At 51.3% G+C, this 20,996-nt stretch overlaps 2 long non-coding RNA genes across 2 annotated transcripts; both read left to right on the forward strand.

Moving 5' to 3' along the window:
* Positions 1-1,085: 1,085 nt before the first annotated feature.
* On the forward strand, positions 1,086-2,636 carry LOC128850659 (uncharacterized). Its single transcript, XR_008448035.1, has 3 exons — positions 1,086-1,139; positions 1,284-1,383; positions 2,542-2,636. It is a non-coding gene; the product is annotated as an uncharacterized LOC128850659 (long non-coding RNA).
* LOC128850658 (uncharacterized) lies at positions 2,632-6,846 on the forward strand. Its single transcript, XR_008448034.1, has 3 exons — positions 2,632-2,684; positions 3,015-3,233; positions 6,724-6,846. It is a non-coding gene; the product is annotated as an uncharacterized LOC128850658 (long non-coding RNA).
* Positions 6,847-20,996: the final 14,150 nt, after the last annotated feature.

Genomic DNA, 20,996 nt, shown 5'->3' on the forward strand with positions numbered 1-20,996 from the left:
CAGCACTGTCAGTGGGGTCCCCTTCAGCTTCTCTTAGAATCATAGAATCATAGAATCACCAGGCTGGAATCAGACCTCTTGGATCATTGAGTCCAACCATTCCTATCTGCCACTAAACCATGTCCCTGAGCACCTCCTCTACCTGTCTTTTAAACCCCTCCAGGGATGGGGACTCCACCCCCTCCCTGGGCAGCCTCTGCCAGGGCCCAATGACCCTTTCTGTGAAAAATTTTTTTCCTGATGTCCAGTCTGACCCTCCTCTGGCAGAGCTTGAGGCCATTCCCCCTTGTCCTGTCCCCTGTCACGTGGGAGAAGAGGTCAGCACCGTCCTCTCTACAACCTCCTTTCAGGCAGTTGTAGAGAGCAATAAGGTCTCCCCTCAGCCTCCTCTTCTCCAGGCTAAACAACCGCAGGTCCCTCAGCGGCTCCTCGTAAGACTTGTTCTCCAGCCCCTTCCCCAGCTTTGTTGCTCTTCTCTGGACACGCTTCAGACCCTCAACATCCTTCTTGCAGTGAGGGGCCCAGAAATGAACACAGGATTCGAGGCTCATGTTCACTCTGCTGCTTCTTGCTGGCTGTGTGGCTGCTGAGATCAGAGGCTGGGCTAACATCCCTCGTTCTCCCAGCAGTTCCCATTCTCTTGGTCACTGTTTTTTTTTGCTGACTTGGAGATCCCATGACAGCCACAAGCTCTGTAGTCCCCAGCAATGCTGTGTGATGAGCAGCTGGTTCCGAGTGTTTCCCTGTCTCTGCAGGATGGAGATCAAAACCCTTGTCCTGAAAAACTGCACCCGATTGCCTGTGGCCGAGTGGATTTGTGGGTTGGAATACCTCAGCGAGTGCTTCTCTGTGTCGCAACCTACGGGCATCGTTGGTCCCCGCACAGAGTTTATCGTGCATCTCTATTTCAAGGCCACAGAGGCTGTCAGCATTGAGAAAACATTTTGACTGGAGGTAAGAGGGACTCGGACCGAGCAGCCCTGTGCTCTTAGGGGTGGATACTGCGCTTGAAAGGCACCCTGCAAAGGGGCCAAAAGGATGAGCCTTCCTGAGAGGCCTCTCTACCTGTGTTGCCAGGTGCCCCCGTAGCAGCAAGGGACTCGCAATGCAGGATAACATCAGCCCATGAGATAAACAGGGTAGGAAAATCTGTGAATCCACAAATGCTTGTCAAGCAGGGAAAGCTGCGGTGCAAGCAGCTGACAGAGACAAGGAGTCATATATTGTCTACCAAAAGGATTGAGGACAGTGGTGTAAGCAGTGTTTGTTTCTTGCTGCTTCAGGTTTCAGATGCAGAAAATCTCCTGGGCACTCTTCAGGTCGAAACTATCCAAGTCCTTGTGGAGGTCTATGAGGTTTCTCTGGACATCAGCATTTCTAAAGGTCAGTGGATGCCCCCAAAACAAAGTAATCGAGGTGTGTTGTATAGCCTTGACAGATGGACAGCCAAAGCACTTGGGATGGGATGAGATAGCATGCAAGCGTGGCACGGATACGTAACACACGTATCCTGCAGGCTGCCAGGAGTGAAGCAACTGTCAGGGCACAAAGACAGCGTTGAGCCAAACTTGGAAGTGTGCAACTCCATGTGCAGGCTGATGTGGGGGCTTTGAAGTGACAGTGATGTAAACAAGCAGTTGGCAGTTTGGTGCTGGTCGATGAGAAGCTTGACATGAGCCGGCAATGTGTTCTTGCAGCCCAGAAGACCAGCTGTGTCCTGGGCTGCATCCAAAGCAGCGTGGCCAGCAGGGCGAGGGAGGGGATGCTGCCCCTCTGTTCCTCTCTTGTGAAACCTCATCTGGAGTCCTGTGTCCATTTCTGGAGAGATATGGAACTATTGGAATGGGTCCAGAGGAGGCTACAAAGATGATCAGAGGGATGGAGCACCTTCTATACAAGGACAGGCTGACAGAATTGGCTTTGTTCAGCCTGGAGAAGAGAAGGCCCCGAGGAGATGTTATAGTGACCTTCCAGTACCTGAAGGGGCTATAAGAAAGCTGGAGAGGGACTGTTCACAAAGGCTTGTGGTGATAGGACGAGGGGGAACAGGTATAAACTGGAGAGGGGCAGATTTAGGCTAGACATTAGGAAGAAATTCTTCACCGTAAGAGTGGTGAGACACTGGAACAGGTGCCCAGGGAAGTTGTGGCTGCCCTATCCCTGGAGGTGTTCAAGGCCAGGTTGGATGGGGCTTGGGCAGCCTGATCCAGTGGGATCTCCCTGCCCATGGCAGGGGGTGGAACTAGATGATCTTTAAGGTCCCTTCCAACCCAAACTATTCTATGATCTCCAAAAGGAAGTCTGTCAGTCCATGGTATGGCATGGAGATGACGATGATGTAGATTCATTTGTGTCCTCTATAGCACTGGGCCTGTGTTGTTGCCCACCACCCTGAAAGAGGCAAGATGGGGAACTGCATCTCCCAGAGGGAGGAAAGCTTGGAGCGAGGAAAAGAGTTGGACATATACCTGTGCCTGTGCCTGTGAGGAGAGCAGATGGAGCTCACCTCATGCTGAGATCCCTGGCTCTCATCCTGAACAGCTGCTAGAGTGGATCACATCCAGTTTGGGGACTGTCACGTTGGGACGCCATACTCCGTGACCTTCACCATCACCAATCGCAGCAGAGTGGTGGAGATGCAGTTTGAGTAGCTGGCAGCCTCCCTGTTTCACTTCTCCCCCGAGGTGAGCTTGGATGTCTCTGCCTTTTCCACGGCTCGAGCACTGCCTGGTAGGTTCCTGGGAGCTGGCAGGGAGTTCCCCACGTACCAGTGAGAGGCCGTTTCAGTGCTACGTAGGAGATGCAGTGCCCGACTTTCCTGGGGCAGAGCTGTCAGCCCCTCCGTGTTGTGGGAAGTGGCATCTTTTGTTTGTACTTTCCTCTAGGAAACTTCAGAGTAACACACAGTAAGATGCAGATTCCTGGCACAGCTGCTCACCACATCAATCCTTTCGCTGTCGGTCCTGTCTTTGCCAGTGATTCCAGTTTGGTCTTGGCTCTCTGATTCTCCCTAGGTGCGACACCTCCCTGCTGGCTGTGCCAAGGACATCACAGTAACCTTGGAATCAAATGTTCCAGTCACATTCAGAGCGCACCCTGTAAAGTGTCAGGTGACCAGGATTGCCTTCCAGCTGCCAGCAGAGGAGGTGACTGACTGGGATGAGCATCTGCACACTGTAAAGGGGATGGATAACACGAGGGACCCAGCAGCCGCGTGCCTTGTCGAGGAGAAGGTAGGAAGGACAATAGCCAAAGCCATCCTAGCTTCCACAAAAAGAACTGCTGATGGCAGCAGGCTGCCGTCTCTGCTGTCTAAGCAGCTTCTGCTTCCTGCTGAAGGGTTAATCCACCCGTGAGCTTAACCAGCAGTGCATTTTAGGGGAGAGGTAGATGTGGTGGTCTGATGCACTCACAAAAGATGGGGAGGTCTTTGTGATAAGAGGTGCTTAGTTTGACAAGAGACATTTAGCCAGACGCAAACTATTGGTCTCTGCTAAAAGCTGAAGCGTTGCAGCGTGTGCTGAATGGGTGCTTACATTTTATAACATGTTTTATGGTGGTAAAATCTCTTTGTTCGATTCAGTCCCCAAAAAGGGGTTGAATCCACTGCAGTCTGTCTGTTGTTTTGATTTGGAGAGCAACACTAATGCTGTTCTGTGTATGCTGACCACCCACCATCACATTTTGGGTGAGCTCTGAGCTGTGTCTGCGCTGACACCAGAGGTTTGGGCTGTGATCTCTATATCACGTGGGGTGTCTCATCATGAAGCAGCCCAAGGGCTGTGTGGCAGTCATGCAGTTGTCTGGAGAAGAAGTCTCATCTCAAGAGACTCTTGCCTTGACTGTCGCTATTGCCAAACACTTCTCTTGAGTGATGGTTCTTGTCTAGTTTCTGAACCATTGTAACACCTGTAATTCAAACTTTTTCCCCATCAAAGCATCAGCAGTCCAAGACATTCCTAGTGAGTTCATGCCCATCCCCAAACTCTGCCAGTGTGGCTGTTGCCCCACCCATGGCATCCGGGAAGTACTTCCTCCTAAAATAAGGACAAGGTGCTTTCTAGGTTTGTTAATTCCTGTGTTTTTTCCATCCACAGAGCTCCAGCTGGGGAACTTAATCCTATTTTAGAGGCCTGCTGGATTTATAGGCAGCCAGGGAAAAAGTCAGACGCTCTACAGGGTTGATACAGAGGGGCTGATATCTGCTCATGGTCCGCTTGGGTGTATTCGCAGTCATGGTGGTGATTGTTTTGATCAGTAGGTACAGATACTACAGCAGAAGGATCAAGTGTCACCTTTCCAGGGAAATGGTCCTTTCTGGCCCCTATATGTGGCTGATTTTGGAGGCCAAAATACTCCCAGCCTGGCTTTCAGGGCTCTGCTCGGTGATTCTTCCCTGTTGTGTTTGGAGATAATTGAGACAGACTCAGAACCTGCTCCCACTGATCTGGAGCAGAGCAGCCGTTAGGTGGAGCTTTGCTTCAGTGCTCTCGTTGACTATGCCGACTTCAAGCTGGACAGGAACAAGATTGAGTTCAAGGAGACATTGCTGTTCCAGACGAGGACGTTCAAGTGAGTGCTAAAGGCCAGGCAGGGACTCGTGTGTGGGAGATCACTTTGCCCAGAGCTGCTTCCCCAGAGCCACATGTGCTCTCTGGTGGCCTCTGCTTTTCCTTCTACTCGTGGTCCCGTGCCAGTAGAGATCACACCGACATGCTCATTGCTCAGCTACTTAATAAACCTCTTCTAATTTGAAACGGGCTGATCAGCCTTGGAGGGGGTGTTGCTGCCTGCTGGGTCTGAGGTTTCTGCTTCTACACACAATTTGGCACATGCCAGGATGTGGAGATACTGGATGTGGATATGTCCAGCGTGTGGACCTGAGTCCATTCTAGGGCCTTATGTGCAGTCTGACCTGTTCATCATCCCTGTAAACAAATCATTTCTTCTTTCATCTTTTCCCAGTCCTGGCTGGGTGCTGGGGCCTCTGTGTCTGCTCATGAAGCCCAGCAGGAGATGGTGGCTGCTGTCCTGCCACGACGTGCCGGGAGAGGTTTGGTTCTGCTGTGCCTTTCTGCTGAGAACACCCATGGTTTTGCTTGCATTGTGTGGTTGCCTGTCCTCATCGACTCAAGGACAAGCGTGCAGTCAAAATAATGTGAAACCGAGACATAAAGACCAGAGTAAGACCCTCACATTAAGTGTCCTGGGCACCAGGTCTGCCTTTTCGTCTTTCTCTTCCAGACTTTGCAATACTTTGTCTTAGGGCAGCTCAGGTCAGTGATCCAACTACGGCCGAGTTGCCTGGGGAAGAAGATGCCACTCAGGATAAAGGAATGTCTGCCAGGAGCCCACTGTACAGTGTTACTTCTCTGTTTTCTTTGTATTTCTTGGCCTTATTATTCCTCTTCCCTGCTTTGCCCTGCTTTGTCCAATACAGAGAATGTGGCCCTGGAATACAACTGGATGGTGGCTGTGGAGGATGAAAGGGCAAGAGCTCAGGAGCAGCTTCCGCCCAGTGTTGATGGTAAGGCATGAGCTCTGTGGCAGCTCGGGGTGCCTGGCATGTTCCAGTTTGTGGCTGAGGACTCATGGAGAAGACTGTGCCCCTTATGCCCAAAAACAATAATTGCTTTTTCATTCCTGTCCAGTCGTCCACTTTGATCAGCATCTTCCCAGCTGCAGCTGGAGACACTTTCTCCTTGTCCCTTCTCTGCCTTTCAGACCCTCCTGTGCTTGCTGTGATGCTTGTGTTCTTCATGGGAGCTGAGTCTGGCTCAAGGAGGAGCCACGTTGTGGGTCAGGACTGGGAAGGGGGACATCAGGGCGCCTCTTTAGGAAATGTCTGAGGCTGCAAAAAGTGATGCTGTGACAAGGAGTTAGCTGCAGTCACACTGTGTGCAATTTCCCTGGGGCAAATGCAAAGTCACTGTGTAAAATTAACCCTCCTCCCTCGGGCACCGGAGTGTTTGCTGCAGGCACAGACCCTGCTCACAGCAGCCATCAGGGCTCAGCGGCGGGGCAGTGACTCGGGAACCTGCCGTGATGCAGTTGTGTTTGAGCACAGGGTCTCCTTGGAAGCAGCACAGTTCTGCAGGCAGACAGGACCTCTCTGGCTACTCTTCCAAGCCACAAGGTGCATCTGTACCTTGTCTGCGATCTGCTGACCCTTTATCCAGCAGCCTGTTTTGGGGCTGGAACAACGTGGTCACTGAAGACCAGATGGCCATCTTTGTTCTCTTTGTCCCTTTCTTCAAGAAGGTGTGGGTCAGTCTTGGAGGACCCGTGTCCCTGGCCTGTGCAGTGTGACCAGTACAACCTTTGTCCCTTAGAAGAGCATCTTTGGGACGTTCTTGCTGCTTTGAGTTACAGTCAGACAGGGTCAGTGAAGGCTGAACCACAACAGAGGATGCCATTTCCTAAAGGAGTCTTACTGGACTCGATGATAGCATTTTCACTTGATCTCTCTGTTGTAATATTCAAGATTTTGGCTATGTCCTCGATAATTTCTTTGTTGATAGCTTTTCATCTACAGCCACCAGGGAAACAAACAGGGTCCGTAGAAAGCAGGTGAAATGTTTGTGTTCCCAGTGTCATTTGGCCTATAGCAAATCAGTCCTCCCAGATGGTGACCAGGACTGGCAGTGCCTGATGTCTGCTGCAGAACAGAGTTGTTAAAGTTCCCACACCACCTTAGTAGTCCTTTTCTCTCTGTGTGCCCAGGACCTTCATGGTTATGAACCCAACCAGTTCTACATATTCCTTCCAGTGGACTTGCCGAGACCCTGAAGCCCCATTGAGACAGGCAGCCGCCTTCTGCCTCACAGAGAGAGGTCAGATCCAGCCAGGGAAGAAAGCAGAGGTGGGTGCAGGATATTAAGAAGGTAGATCCGGTACACACGTGTGCCAGTTTAATGCCAGCTACATCTTCACTCACTGTGAGCTTGCCAAGACCATGTAGAAACCTTTTACTGCAGTGCCAATGAACTGACAGAACCAATGAACCTGTTCTCACTCTGTACACCACATCTGCTGTGCTCCTGGGCTGTACGTGGCAGAGCAGCTCTGACCTCCCGGCAGCATAAGGTGGAGGTTTCGTGTGTTTCTTGGTGGTATAGGCTGCACCCACTTTCCTTACCCTGCCAGCTTTCCTTCATTTGCCTGTTTGTCCCACAGATGAAATCTGAGTTCATCCCCCAGCACCTGGACATCACAGAATCATCCTGGGCCTTTACAATCCCTGAGCAGAGCGTTTCAGCCCTATTCCTGTTGGTGGGAAATGCCACCGACCCGCTAGTGACTCTGGACAGCCCCCGCCTGAACTTCCACTCGCTGTTGATTGGTAAGCACCCTGGTTACACTTTACACCTCTCCAGGGGTTCACCAGTCCCGTTATTCCAGCAGGCTCTTCCTTCTCCATGAGGAAGCTGGAAATGGAAGTGGGCTCTTGCGAGCAGAGCATCCAGCTCCTGGCACCCAAGTGTACGAGGGAGAGGAAGGGGAAGGGAAGAAGGTCTGTGTCAGGAACAGGGCATTTAGTTGGGGCTGTTTCCAAGAGGGAATTTGAGGGCGGTGCAGGGGAGCCCGGGGGATCAGAAGTGTGTTTCCATGTTGGCATCCTGAGTGTGCCATGCTGCAGGCAACGGTCCTTGCTGCAAAACTGTCTGCTGGGCTCAGCCAGGAGCGCAGTGGGCAGTGGTGGTCCGGTGGCCAGAGAAACAAAAGTTATTCAGCAGCTGCTTTGTCCTCTCTGCAGGGCATGAGGTACAGCAGACTGTGTGATCAACAGAGAGAAGGAAGCCTTCAGCTTTGCTTTTAGAAAAAGCCCTCTCTTCTCAGAGGGCTGAAAATAGAGCCCCTGAAAGGCTCCATCGCCCCTCTTTCAAGGTAACAGGGCTCACAGTCCAGATTTCCTCTCTCATGTGCCAAACACAGCACTGTCATTTTGCTTTTGAGGCGCTCTCCCCTCTGCAGTCACCAGGTGACTCTCAGCTATAGTGTGCATGTGCCTTGTTCTGTTCCTTCCCAGTGGAAACAGGCTGAAACTGCAGGTTTCTCCATAGAGTGTCTGTGTCTGGGTTACCCTGGTCTTCTAGACAGCCTTCCTGGTGCAATTCAGGCATTTATCTTCTAGTTTTTATGACAAAGATGTGTTTTGGGGTTTGAAGCCTGTGACCCTGCTGAACCAGCGACCTTAAGTATGCAAGGTCTCCTCTCTTCTCTGTGTTCCTTTAGTGACAGAGCCCACCACACGTGGCCTGTGCAAGGTCACCAAGAGCACAAAGCACACATGCAGCATTTAAGCCCATCACGAGGGACAGCAACAGCCTTACAGAAGTAGATGTTTTGCAGGTTTGCCTGTCTGAAAATGGATACTCTTTTCTTGAGAACCGCAGCTGTAAGTAGTGATCAGACATGACTACAAGTTCAAGCAGTGTCACAGGTCACCAGCTCATCTCTTCACCCACTATGGATGTCCCTGTGCCCACTCAGAGCCTGCCTGGGTGTAGCACCAGGCAGCTTTGCTGTGGCTTTGAAGATACTACATTCTAGCTTGCCACTGGGTGTGAGATAAGAGAGCAACCTGCATCAATTACTGTGGCTTCCCCTGAGAAGTGTTAATATCTTAAGCCCCTGTGTTTGGTTGTGTTTGATCCCACACACAGAAATTACATTGAAATTACTCACAGACATTCCAGTTTGGTGGCTCCTGCATTGCACATTTGTCATGGGAGCTGGATGATTCCTCTTTGCAAAGAGGATATTACTGGTGCCATATAGATGGGAGACACTGTGAGTGCCCTTCTCTGTGTTTGGGACAGAAGTGGGATCTTGTGGCACATGGGCAGGGTAGTAAGGTCGGTGTTAGTTCAGCGTTTGCTGCCTTTTTGCTGTATCCTCTGCCATTTCATTGCACAGGATCATCATACCCTCAACAGTTCTCACCAAGCTTTGCTCCATAGAGGGAGGCAGGACGGAGTGCTCTCCTGGTTTCTCCCAAGCCTGGAGTCTCACCACAGCCATTGCATAGCTTCTCTCCCGTAGAGTGGGCAGTGTGGGGCCACAATAGCTGAGAGACAGTGAACAGAGCAAAACGTGTCTTCTTCTCTCCCCAGGTTCCCATTACAGTTGTCCTCACACCAACACGAGAAGGAGAGGCAGTCTTCAACCTCAAGTGTGGTGTCAACAGGAAGAGCCAGACCCTATCCTTGAATATGAAGGCCACCCGCTGTAGCAAAGCGGAGAGACAGAGGGCTGTGCTTCACGCTGCGGAGAAGCAGTGAAACGTTAAGTGATGTAAGGCAGAGTTTTTACGAAGTTTGATAACAAATGCAACCGTGATTTTCAAGGTTTGCTGGCAAGGTACGTTTGCTTATGTACTGCACAGAAGACAAGGTCAGACTCCCTCCCATTGAGTCATGATGTTCAGAGAGGACCCCCTTGTGTTATAAACCCCTCCTCAGAGAGACTCCAGAGAGGGGCAGCTGGATTGAGACTTAGCCAAAGAGTCGGTCAGCAGTTTATGTGTAAAGGATCACATCCATGCAGGCGTATCCAAGTCATCTATCCTTTGTACCTCTAAGCCAAGATCACAAAGTCTCCCTGCACTTGTTCCCCTAAGTCCCTCTCTGAGGTTCTGTTGAGGCAAAGATTCTCTCACTCTCAAGGAGTGATTGTGAGAGGCGTCCTTTTCGAGGGGACATCCTGATGTGCATCTTCCTTTCGTTTCAGGAGAGCTCAAAGGGCTCTTGGGCTGCTCACTCCTTATGCAGTGAGATAATTGACTGACAGTCACATTTCCACACTGACCGCAGGGGCCAGGTTCTTGCAGATCTGCCGTGTGGGTGCATTACCATGGATCAGCCCTTGGCTGTTGTGTTATCTGTCTCCCCCAAATCACCATGAGGTGGATGCAGCCCTCATGACAATCAGCAGCCATCAAAGCCCCCACTGGTGGTTAACACTGGATGAAGATGTATGGGAGAAAGTCAAGCTCAAGGGGAGCCAAACATCACATTGATATAGAACATTGATCTATAAAACAATAATAGATGAAGTTTTTAAACATAATAGGTATTAGGCCATAGGAAATATACAGTTACCCAGAAACAATACATTGTTGAAATATGTTGTTACCAAGACACTTTTACTCGAAGGACGGGATGTCATCCAGAGGGACAGGAATGGAGAAGGCTGGAGAAGTGGGGCTGTGAGAAACTCATGAAGTTTAACAAGACCAAGGGCAAGGTCCTACACCTGGGTGGGGGCAATCCCCGATTTCAGCACACGATGGGGGATGACGTGATTGAGAGCAGCCCTGCGGAGAAGGACCTGGGGTACCGGTCGGTGAGAAGCTCGACATGAGCCGGCAGTGTGTGCTCGCAGCCCAGAAGGCCAAACGTATCCTGATCTGCATCCAAAGCAGTGTGGCCAGCAGGGAGGGAGGGGATGCTGCCCCTCTGCTCCTCTCTTGTGAGACCTCATCTGTAGTCCTGTGTCCAGTTCTGGAATCCTCAATGTAAGAAGAAGATGGAGCTGTTGGAACGGGTCCAGAGGAGACTATAAAGATGATCAGAGGGCTGGAGCACCTTCCGTACGAGGACAGGCTGAGAGAGTTGGGCTTGTTCAGCCTGGAGAGGAGAAGGCTCTGAGGAGACCTTATAGCGACCTTCCAGTACCTGAAGGAGCTACAAGAAAGCAGGAGGGGGACTATTTACAAGGGCTTGTGGTGACAGGACAAGGGGCAATGGCTATAAACTAGAGAGGGGCAGATTTAGACAAGACCTAAGGAAGGATTCTTCACCATGAGAGTGGTGAGACACTGGAACAGAAGTGGTGGCTGGAGGTGTTCAAGGCCAAGTTGGATGGGCCTTGAGCAGCCTGATCTAGTGGGATGTCCCTGCCCATGGCAGGGGGGCGTGGATCCAGATGATCTGTAAGGTCCAACCCTAACTATTCTATGCTTCTATATTCCCAGTAACAATTTCTTTCATGTTATGAGATATTACAGCAATATGATGTATTTTAACCCTTCTGTCTAACAATGTTGGAATGGGGCAGCGATCTCACATAGTACTTTCTGATATTTGTGTGTCTCTGCATTGCAGGATCCAACCAATTCAGTGTCTGCATGGATTTGTGTAGAACTGGTGAGACAGGAAAGAACTGCTGTCAGTTTAAGAAGGAAAGATGCTCAGAAACTCATTTTTAAAGGCTTTTTTGAGTGCCTGTGGAAGAAAGTCCCACCGGTAACTAATTTATTCAATTAAAGCAGTGAAAAACAATAAACTGGGAATCGCTGGGTGTCCGTGTAAGAGTAAACATAAAGAATGTATTTGGAGATCAACACGGAATTATATGCCCTCAGAGCCTCGTTCAAACAGGACTTGATGCCCAGCTTGCAAGAGGTGTCAGCATGGATGATCAAGCGAATGGTCTGAGAGTCTTTGCAGGCTTCTTCTTTATGCCCACCCAGTAACACTCAACTGCTCAAAAGGAGCCCAAACTCTGTGATTTATGCAGTCACCCCTATCTGTGACAGTGGTGTGTAGGGGCGGTAGCAAGAAAGAAGCAGTGTGAGTGAAAATAAAGGAAAATCTGTAGAATTTTCCTCTGTAGGGGCCGAGCAGCTGAGGGCAAAGGGGGAGAGGAGCCCATTGCGAATGTCACTCAGCAACCACAGGGCTCTGGGAGGCAGCACAGAGGATGCAGGGATGGGGTGGAGATGGGGGGATCAAGAGGTGGGGGAGAAGGGGTGATGTCTGAGGGCTGGAGCACCACCCATACGAGGACAGGCTGAGAGAGTTGGGCTTGTTCAACCTGGAGAAGAGAAGGCCCCCCAGGTCCTGTGGGAGCCCTGCAGGAGCCCCACAGGCATGAGGGCATCATCAAACCCCTCAGGTCAATTCTAGTCAGGTGCTTAAGGAATAGGAACAACTCGGGGGCTCTGCCAGTGGGATCTGGAAGATCAGCCGGACTTGATCATCTAAGGTACCAATTGTGACATAAACAATGGAACCATCGCCAGGCTGCTGGAAGCAGGGTGTGGCAGAGTTGTCGCTGTGGGGAAGGAGGCTTTGTTGCCTCAGACACCCCCACTCTGACCATCAGCCATGGCAGGTACAACAGCTCCTCGTGGCGCTCCTCTCCTCTGGGTAAAACCCCAGCCCGCTCTGCCCACTGAGATTTCACCCCATCACACCTCTTTGCTTCCCCCGACAGAGAGGTTCCCTCTGCGGCTTCTGATGGCCTCAGAAGTGCCCAGCATGAGCTTCACCGCCCCAGCTGTGCCACCAGCGGTCACTGCCTGGGTGCTGCCCTCCGTCCCGGGGCTGCCGCTGTCCTGTGAGCCTGTCCATCTCCACCCTGGCAGCCACCAGCTGGACCCAGCCAGCACCAAGCAGGGGCAGCCAGGGCCCGTGGGGTCCCTAGGACAGATGGGGCATCTCCTGACCGTGGGCCAGGTCCCCGGTGGGGAGCAGCTCCCCGCCGTGGCTGCTCCCTGTCACCCTGCCTCTGACCGGGGACAGCAGGAGTTGGTTGGGACGTCAGTGCCCCCTCAGCTGATGGGGCTGGGGCCATCAGCCGTGGTCGAGGGAGAGGCACTCTGTCCCACAGCCATGCGCCAGCAGGGGCCAGGCACCCTCGCCAAAGCCTTTGCGCAGCAGGACAGTGACACCAACGCCAACGCTGTCATAGACTCTGTCCTCGATGTTCTCGGCAGCCCCAGCGCGATCACCTTTGCCAACGAACTCCCCAACCTCTCTGGGTACGTACTGAATAACAGCTGCCCCAAGGAGGGAGCGGTGGTTGTGGGACTGGGGGACAGCGAGGGCACCATCCCTGATGTCCCTGATGTCCCCCAACTGAACCACCTCCCTCAACGCGCTCCGTCACCTCTCTGAATCCAGGGCAGAGAGCGGCTGCACTGTGGCAGAAGCAGCAGCGTCAATCCTGGGAGACGTCGTCCCCTTCTGGGTTGTGGCGCCCGTGTCCCCCTTGCCGGACACGGAGTGGAAGCAGGGCGGAGCGGCGGCAGTCCTCCCCTCCCTACTGCCAGGGGGTCCCGTGGAGCCTTCTCGGGAGAGTCCTACGGAGACTGCAAAGGAGATTCCTGCAGAGAGACCCCAGAAGGACCCCCTGGAGGCTCCCCTGCAGTGGCCCTGGCTGAGCCCCCTGCGCGTCCCGCTGCTGAGTCCCCTGGCCAGCCCCCCGGCTGCCCCTCGGCCTCTTCCACCACGCATGGACCGACCGGGAGAGGAGGAACTGCGGAGGCAGCCCCGGGTGGCAAGATTGGGCAAGGCGGGTGACAAGAAGGGCAAGCGTCCCGCGCCAGCCGTCAGCTGTCGGATGCGGGAGGCATCTCCAGAGGAAAACAGCCCGTCCAAGAGGAGGAGGGTCGTGTGCCAGGTGGCAAAGCACTCCCAGAGCCTGCAGGAGGGGAAGGCAGGCAGGGACGGGGCAGCGCTGGGCGGCAGTGGGCAGCCTGTGGGCGGCACAAAGCAACAAGCCAGTGGCAGCAAGCGCAGCGCATCCGAGGACACCAATGTGCCCCACGTGGCCCTCAAGCGAGCCAGAAGCTCAGAGAACAACGGGGGACAAAACGCCCTGCGATCAACACCCGCGTGCCCGCCTCACACTCTGCTCCTCCCGAAGGCACAGAACACGGATCCGTGTGAGCTGCGGCCCCAGGACCGGCTGCCGAGCAAAAAACACCGGGGAAATATGCTGCAGGGACCGACGCTGCCCCCCACGGCGCTGAAGGCGCGCTTGCTCAGCTCCATCCAGAGCTTCCACCAGCTGGGACAAAGGGTGAAGGTGGTGGGGCCGGTGCGCCAAGAGCCCCCCCTGCAGCCCCAGCCGGGCCCCAGAGCGCCCCCCAGACTGCCCCGGCCCCCGCCGGCTGCCCCGAGGCCCAGCGCCAGGCCGGCGGCCTCCAAGCCCCCGGCCGACGGACACAAGGACGTGGCCCCTGCAGGGACATCGAGCGGTGAGGGGCTCACAGCGGCTGCCACCCAGCCCCAGCAGCCCAGCTGGAGGTGCCGGTCACCCACGGGGGGCAGAAGCCCACAGAACAGGCTGCCACAGCCGGCGCGCATGGAGCCGTGGCTGCCTCGCCCTCCCAACGACTCTGTGCCACACGTCACGCCGCGCTGGGAACGGGCAAAGCCCACCCCGCTGGAGGAGCAGGAGGAGTCGGTGCCCATCACAGCCGAGCAGCGGCCCGAGCGGGAGCGCATTAAGCGCCTGGCACAGCAGGAGAGGCAGCGGGCAGCCCTGATCACCGGGACCTGATGGACACAGGACGATATCCACTGGGATGGGTGGAAGGTCCGAGCTTGACGCCGAGACTGACAACATGTACGGCGTGGAATAACCCGATGGTCAAGCACCGTCTCCTGCAGCACCACACACAGAGGCCACCTGCACCCGCCCACTCCAGCCCAACCCTCTCCCAAATCCCTCATTTATTTCTTAATTCATTAAATGAGTTCAGTTCTCGCTTGCCGGCGCCTCTCTGCCTGTGGTCATTGGCACAGCGGGAGGGGCGGGTGTTCACGGCCACCGAGAGGATGGGGAGATGGGGCATCGCTCCAGGCTGTAGGAACCTGTGGGTGAAACCACCTGGATTTGCATCAGCACCAGCAGGATGGGGGCCTCCATCACTGCCCCACACATCACCGTCATTGCCCAGCACCAGCATCACTGCCGGCGAGCTGGATCCGGCCCTGGGACGGAGCCAGGGACGCCCCAGGAGGCCAAGCTGGGGCTTTAAGAGTCCAAACGGAGTACCCTCTGAGATTAAAAAACTGCAAAGCAATAGAAAAGTTAATGCATTTGCAGCCTTGAGAATTCCCATACAGGTAAAAACAGATGAAAGAGGTCCGAAGTTTGGCAATGCCTGGACCGTTGCCGTAACCGTTACCATAAATGTCGAAAAGGCTCTCACTTTACAAATGAAATATCGGGGGTAAACCGATAACATCAAGGAAACAAGGAAAGCAGCAACCCAGCGTGCAGCAGAGATGCTTGACGACAGTAAATGCCCCCGTTCGGATCTTCTCCACAGCCTCCTCGGTCACAATAAGGGATTAATGCATTCATAAGGTATAGCTCCAAGCTTTTGGTCCTATCAGTGATGGTTTAAGTGTTTGCTTAGTGGGTCGTTCCAGTACTACTTTTCAAGGTCTTTTTGTGTGGCCTGGTGTTATTTATTCTGATTTTACCAGACAAACACAAGTTATGGTTCATAAACTTTTTCCACCTGTGTTTATCACCCAAGACAGTTGTATTGCTCAATTAATACCATTTCAAAGATTGTATGAGAGAAAGTTGGCCTTCAAGTCGCACCTGAAAAAATTCAAATTTGTCCACTATGGAAATATCGGAGTTGGAAAATTTTAGAGTCCACAACTGAGTCTCAGCAAATTAAACTGCAGGCAGTGGTGAAAACTTTAAAAGATTTGCAAAAACTCCTAGGAACAATCAATTGGGTTAAATCTGATTTGGGTGTCACTAATGCAGAACTAAGTCCATTATTTGATCTTCCTAAGGGGGACATGGCTTTAACAGCCCCTCACACTCTTACGAAGGAAGCACAAAAAGCTTTGGGCAAAGTTAAAAGCCAATGTGAGCCTTTTGCAGGAACTGTAGAATTCTTCTGTCCCTGTAGAGCTGCTTCTGGGGAAACAGCCAAACTGTCAGGACAAACTTCTGTTCCAGATGCCGGAGAAGCCCTGCCCTGGACTGCAGACAGGGTAAAGCCCTTGGAGAGTTCCCAAGCAATCTTTAGTGACTGCAACAGCTCTAAAATTGCCCAGGACAGGGCTTTTGTGGGCAGTGCATTCTGGAGGCTCCTGGTAATGCAGTTCCCGGCAGGGCTCAGGCGAAGGGGAGTTGCCCATCACTGCTCTCTTTGGTCTCTCCCCATTGCTCTCGGCCCACCGAGAGAGGACTGCACAGCCTGGCCCCAGCCAGCCTCGCACACATCCCTGCATCCGGAGCCAACCTGCCCTCCCTGTGGGGATTCCCAAGCCTGCTGTTCCCTGACCCACCACCTCCTCCCTGCGTGCACCGGCAGCCGAGCGTCCGCTGCTTTTCTTCCCGGCCTTGGCAGAGCCCAGCGGCTCCTCCGCGCCATTGGACACATTGGACTATATTCCTGTAGTGCCTCCTGAGCTTGGAGCTGGACTCCTTCATCTCCCAGCATGTGGGGAGCTGGAGTCTTTCCCTCTGTGCCCCACGGGGAGCGGCAATGGCTCCACCAGCACTGAAGGCCCATCCCCGGGGCCGGGAGACCACACCCCCTGTGTGGAGAGACCACGCCCCTGGTGTTGAGAGACCACGCCTCCTGCGTGGAGAGACCACGCCCCTGCCTGAAAGAGGCCACCCTGCCCAAGCTGTGAGAGGAGGTTTTTTGGGGCTGGAGACCACGCCCCTGCTGCTGGGAAGCCACGCCTATGGCAGGCAAGGGCTGGGAGGCCACGCCCCCATATGACAGGGTCAAGGAGATCACGGCCCCGAGGGAAGGGAGGCCCCGCCCCCTGGTGCAGGAAGCCACGCCCTCCTTCAGATAGGAGCCATGCCCCAGTGTGCTGCAAGGCCATACCCCTGGGACAGGAAGTAACGCCCCAGGGCTGAAAGCCACGCCTTCTGGGAGCAGTAGCCACGCCCCAGCAGGACTGGAAGCCCCACCCCCTACTGGAAGCCACGCCCACATGTGCTGGTAGTCTCCCCCCCCCCCGGGGTACAGGAAGCCACGCCCCTCGGGTGCTGAAGGCCACGGCCCCTCTCTGGAGGCCCCTCTCCAGAGGGAGACAATTGACAGCAATGAGGTGCAGTACTTTCTGATGGAGCAATCAGTGAAGTGCAGGAAAACAAGAGGGCAGTGTTTCTTTCCCCCGAACCCAACGGGAGGAAGTGCTTTGGGTTGTTTGGGTTTTGCTGTCGGAGCTGAGTTTCCGCACAGCCAACGCTGCTGGTTTCCCGAAGAGCTCCTCCGTAGGATGCGACTGCCCCAAAGTGCTTCGCTTTCACCCAAGAAACAGCATTTGCTGCGCCTGCAGTCACTGCAGTGAGTGTCCTGTGCTCCTCTCCTGTAGTCATTTTTCAGTCTGGTTTGGTTTGTTTGGTTTCTCTGCCACTCCATCTCCCCATTAACCATTATTGATTTTTATTTTCTTTTTGCTCAGTAGCAATTGAGAAAGGAATGGATCGGGAGGTGGGGTGTTGGCCGTTTTTTACCTGGAGAGGTGGGTGGTTTGGGGATTCGGTTTATTTGCTTTATGAATCAAGATGTGCACAAAAAAAGGCGCCTCTGCACCCTGACAGGTACTGTCTTTGCTTTTGTTAATGGGTGGGGAGGAAAGGAAATGAAAGGCCAAAGTGTTTCCTGCTGTCTTCTGTGCCTCTTGCTGCTCTTGGTGCCTTTGGAAGTCATTTTCTGCATGAAGGTATACAATCCCCTGTATTAGAAGACTTCACCTGAAACCTTGAATGCTGCTTCAGAACTGAAACCAAGGTGTTCCCTCGTTGCACCTGATCCTCTGGGAGCCGTGTGCACCGTATCCCCCAGAAGAAGCAAGCCGGGCCTTCTGTCCCCAAGCCGCAATCCAGCGTGTTGCTCGAGTTTCCTGTGGGCCTTATTTGTTGCCTGAAAAAGGATGCTGACAGTTGACTGTTACCATAAACATTTTCTTTTCCATTCTGGCAGGAGGGTAACGCCACAGGCCACTGAAATGACAAGAGAAGCTGGTAACCTCGAAAAGCACGATTCCTCCAACAGATACCAGGTGTGGTCGACCCTGCAAAACCTTCCCACAAAGTGCCATGTGGTGCTGCAGGGTCAGAGGGTGATTCAGCTTCTGTCAGGCTGGCAAGACGAGGAGGCAGACGTGGTGAGCGTATGCCTCGCTTGTTTGTTTTTCCTGTGTTTTCTTTGGCTTTGCTTGAGTGTGGTGGTAGAAAGTGCTTATAGATACTACAAAAAAATCCTGTGGTGTTTTGACATTAACCTATGGAAAAAAAATGAGCAACTGAAAATGTGATGGAAGAGGTCACTTTGTCAAGACACCCTTGCAGTCTGTCGTGTGTAGGTACCGCTCAGCAAAATGTGTAGTTCTGCCCTATTTCTGGACGAAGTAGGTGATAACGGTTTAGCTGCACTTGACTGAGGTCTTCACAATTTCTGCTTGGGCTATTTCAGTAGCGCTATGGTGAAAATTGTGTTATCACAAAAAAGCATCATCAGGAAACTTGGTAAATGCCTATAAATTGTTTTTCCTGATGACAGTTTGTTACAGTGCTGTACGTGTTCTTTTCTCATACCAATGTGATTTATGCTTTTGTTACATCCTTTATTAAAGAAGAAAATGGGAGGAACTTGAGCAGATGCCTTGCATGGATGCTTAGAGCAGGGTGACAAATCCATAAATAGGAATTAACAGACCAGTAGAAACCTGTCAAAGAATTCAGAGTCAGAGAAACGAGGTACGAGAGGAAGATGACATTCCAAGGTTCTGACTGTCCATTTTATCAAGGGAGACAGTGCTTTTTGCTGAGTAAAGTGAGCATTTCTTCCTGATAAAAGAGCAGCCTGAAAACAAAGGTAATGCTTTTGCAACCAGATAAATCAAAAGAGCAGCAGCTTTTGTCTTTCTTTCTCTCGACACCTGCTGTAGTCCACTCAAGCTTCCGTATTCCAGAAGCAATTTTTATGTTTCAGTTAACAAGTAAGAAGTACTACGAGAGTCAAATTTAACTTTAAGAACTGCGTAATTGACTGGTGACTGGTAAAGTGAGGCTGAGGTCCATTTCTGTTTGGGTGGAATTTGATCGAGACGCAGTTTCCTACAGTCATGTGAAGGGAAGTTCTCATGTCTTTTATTTATCACCAAATACAAAACAAATCTATGTTATAGACTCAGATCAGATACCAAATCTGCCGAGGCCCTGGTATTTAATTTATACTTGTCTTCTAGAAGGTGAAGTTGAACTTTGTCTACGGTACTAAATATACCAAAACTTTCCCTTTAAGATTAGGTGCCTGAGAAGGCAGATTCCGTGCCTCTAGCTTTAGCTTTACCTCCACCCCACCAACCCTGAAATGGTTGCCCTACATGGTACCTTTTCATGTTCCCTGAAAGCATCTGATATATCTTGAAACATCACATGTTGCTTCTTTCACGGGTATTTCTTCTATCTCCTTCTATATTAGGTTTCTGTCCTGTGCTTTAAGAGTACATTTCTGAAGAATCTTCAAGTGAGATGATGGATGTAGCCCTTGCAGTCTTGATTTTAGTTTTCTCGACTTACCTCCTGTATGTGGAAATGTTAAGAGATGTATTGCAATATACCATAGGCAAATTTCCAAGGAATATTCCATTTATTTCTTTGACTAAGTGATGATAATGCAGCAGCAGAGTACCTCAACTATTGAGACTGAATGTATTGAAAACATTTTTGAGTGCCGTCTGACTAAGCAGTTGCTGAGAAGAGAGATGTGTGATGCAGCTGTGGAGACAGAGCCCAAAGAGCATCCTTAGGGACAAGTGCAATAACATTTCAGCCTCTAAGAGTGCCTCTTCTGCTCAGTTTGGAATACAGTGTTTCCCGAGTGGGCCCTTGCTCTCGAGCTTTAGGCCAGTTTCCTTTGAAGCATTAGAGTCTCCGCTGTTCCTTATATTATAGTTGTCACTGCACAGAGGAGGACTGGAGATGAGGGAACCGCTTCTCCATGCCTTGGGATATATACTGTAGTTGCTCCCTAATGCCTTAATCACAGGGATAATTCTTGTTCTCCTGGGAATTTTGTAAAGCAGCAGAGATGTGTTAGTGCATGAAGGATTTCATCTTTGTGCTCATGGCAAAGCGATGGACTGCCAGCCCAGGTGGATGTTTAAAAGAGAAAATGGCCAAATAGTAGGAAGGTTCTAATTAAAAGGATGTTTTAGTATAACACATAAAAACTGGTTAATAAGCTTTGCAAAGTCTGTGCTTTCTTTTCCGCACTTCATGCAATGAAGTAAGCTGTAAATAGTCTTTAAAGGTGATTTGGTTTTTCTTTAGCCTCAGAATTTCTTAGCAGCTACTAGTGAAAGATACATGGGAATGGCTTGGGATATTTAATTTCATGCTTTTGTTTTAGAGGGAAGTAAGTTGACCGTTCAGCAGCTGTTAATTTTGATCAAAGTTAAAATAAACAGCTTTGATAACGTGTTATTAATGTTTCTCCATTCCTTTCAGTTTTACTACTTTCAGTCCTAGAGTTTGTGATGTCATTTCACTGGCTTCCCAGGTGTGTTCTTCTCTGTCTTTCAGTCAACACTGAGTTTCTTTACCTGTCATTAGCGAATGACAGAGGATAAAATACACTTTTCTGTTGTAGGCTTCCCCAACGTTTCTTTCTTTGTCTGAGTTTCAAACCTCTAATTCAAGTGCCACAACTGTTTTCTTATTATATGGGATGCTTTATGCTTTTGATAGAAACAAAAATGTAGGAAATGAGGTGGCAATTAATTGCTGGTCCCTCTGCCTTTAGTAAGATGAGGATGTTTTCACAGACTGCCTACAGAGGAATGAGCCGAGCTGGGAGGCTGCAGTGGATGAGTTTGAATTTGAAGCTTAACTTTGAGTAGAAGCGTAGTGTGAGATAAATCTTGTGGAGAGAACATTTGCATTCTTGACATACTGAACAAACAGCTGACCTGATCTAGAATAACTAACTAAGGTGCTGCTTTATCGTTGGCTGTTCCTTTCTACTCCTCTGCTCTTACTTATGGGAATAATGTAGATAAGAGAGTAAAATTTGAAGACTTTTGGGTCCTTTGACCTTCATTTCTGAAAGTTATATTATTATATAATCTTCCTCGGTTTTTTTTGTCCTAGCTCTTTTATTATTTGGTCATAGATCCTTTGATTAAGTTTTCTCTTACACAGGTAAAGCTCCCAGCTAGAAACTCCAAATATGCGAGCAGAATGCCAAATGTTTCTACAAA

Source organism: Cuculus canorus, unplaced genomic scaffold (genome assembly GCF_017976375.1).
Source record: "Cuculus canorus isolate bCucCan1 unplaced genomic scaffold, bCucCan1.pri scaffold_149_arrow_ctg1, whole genome shotgun sequence".
NCBI lineage: Eukaryota > Metazoa > Chordata > Aves > Cuculiformes > Cuculidae > Cuculus > Cuculus canorus.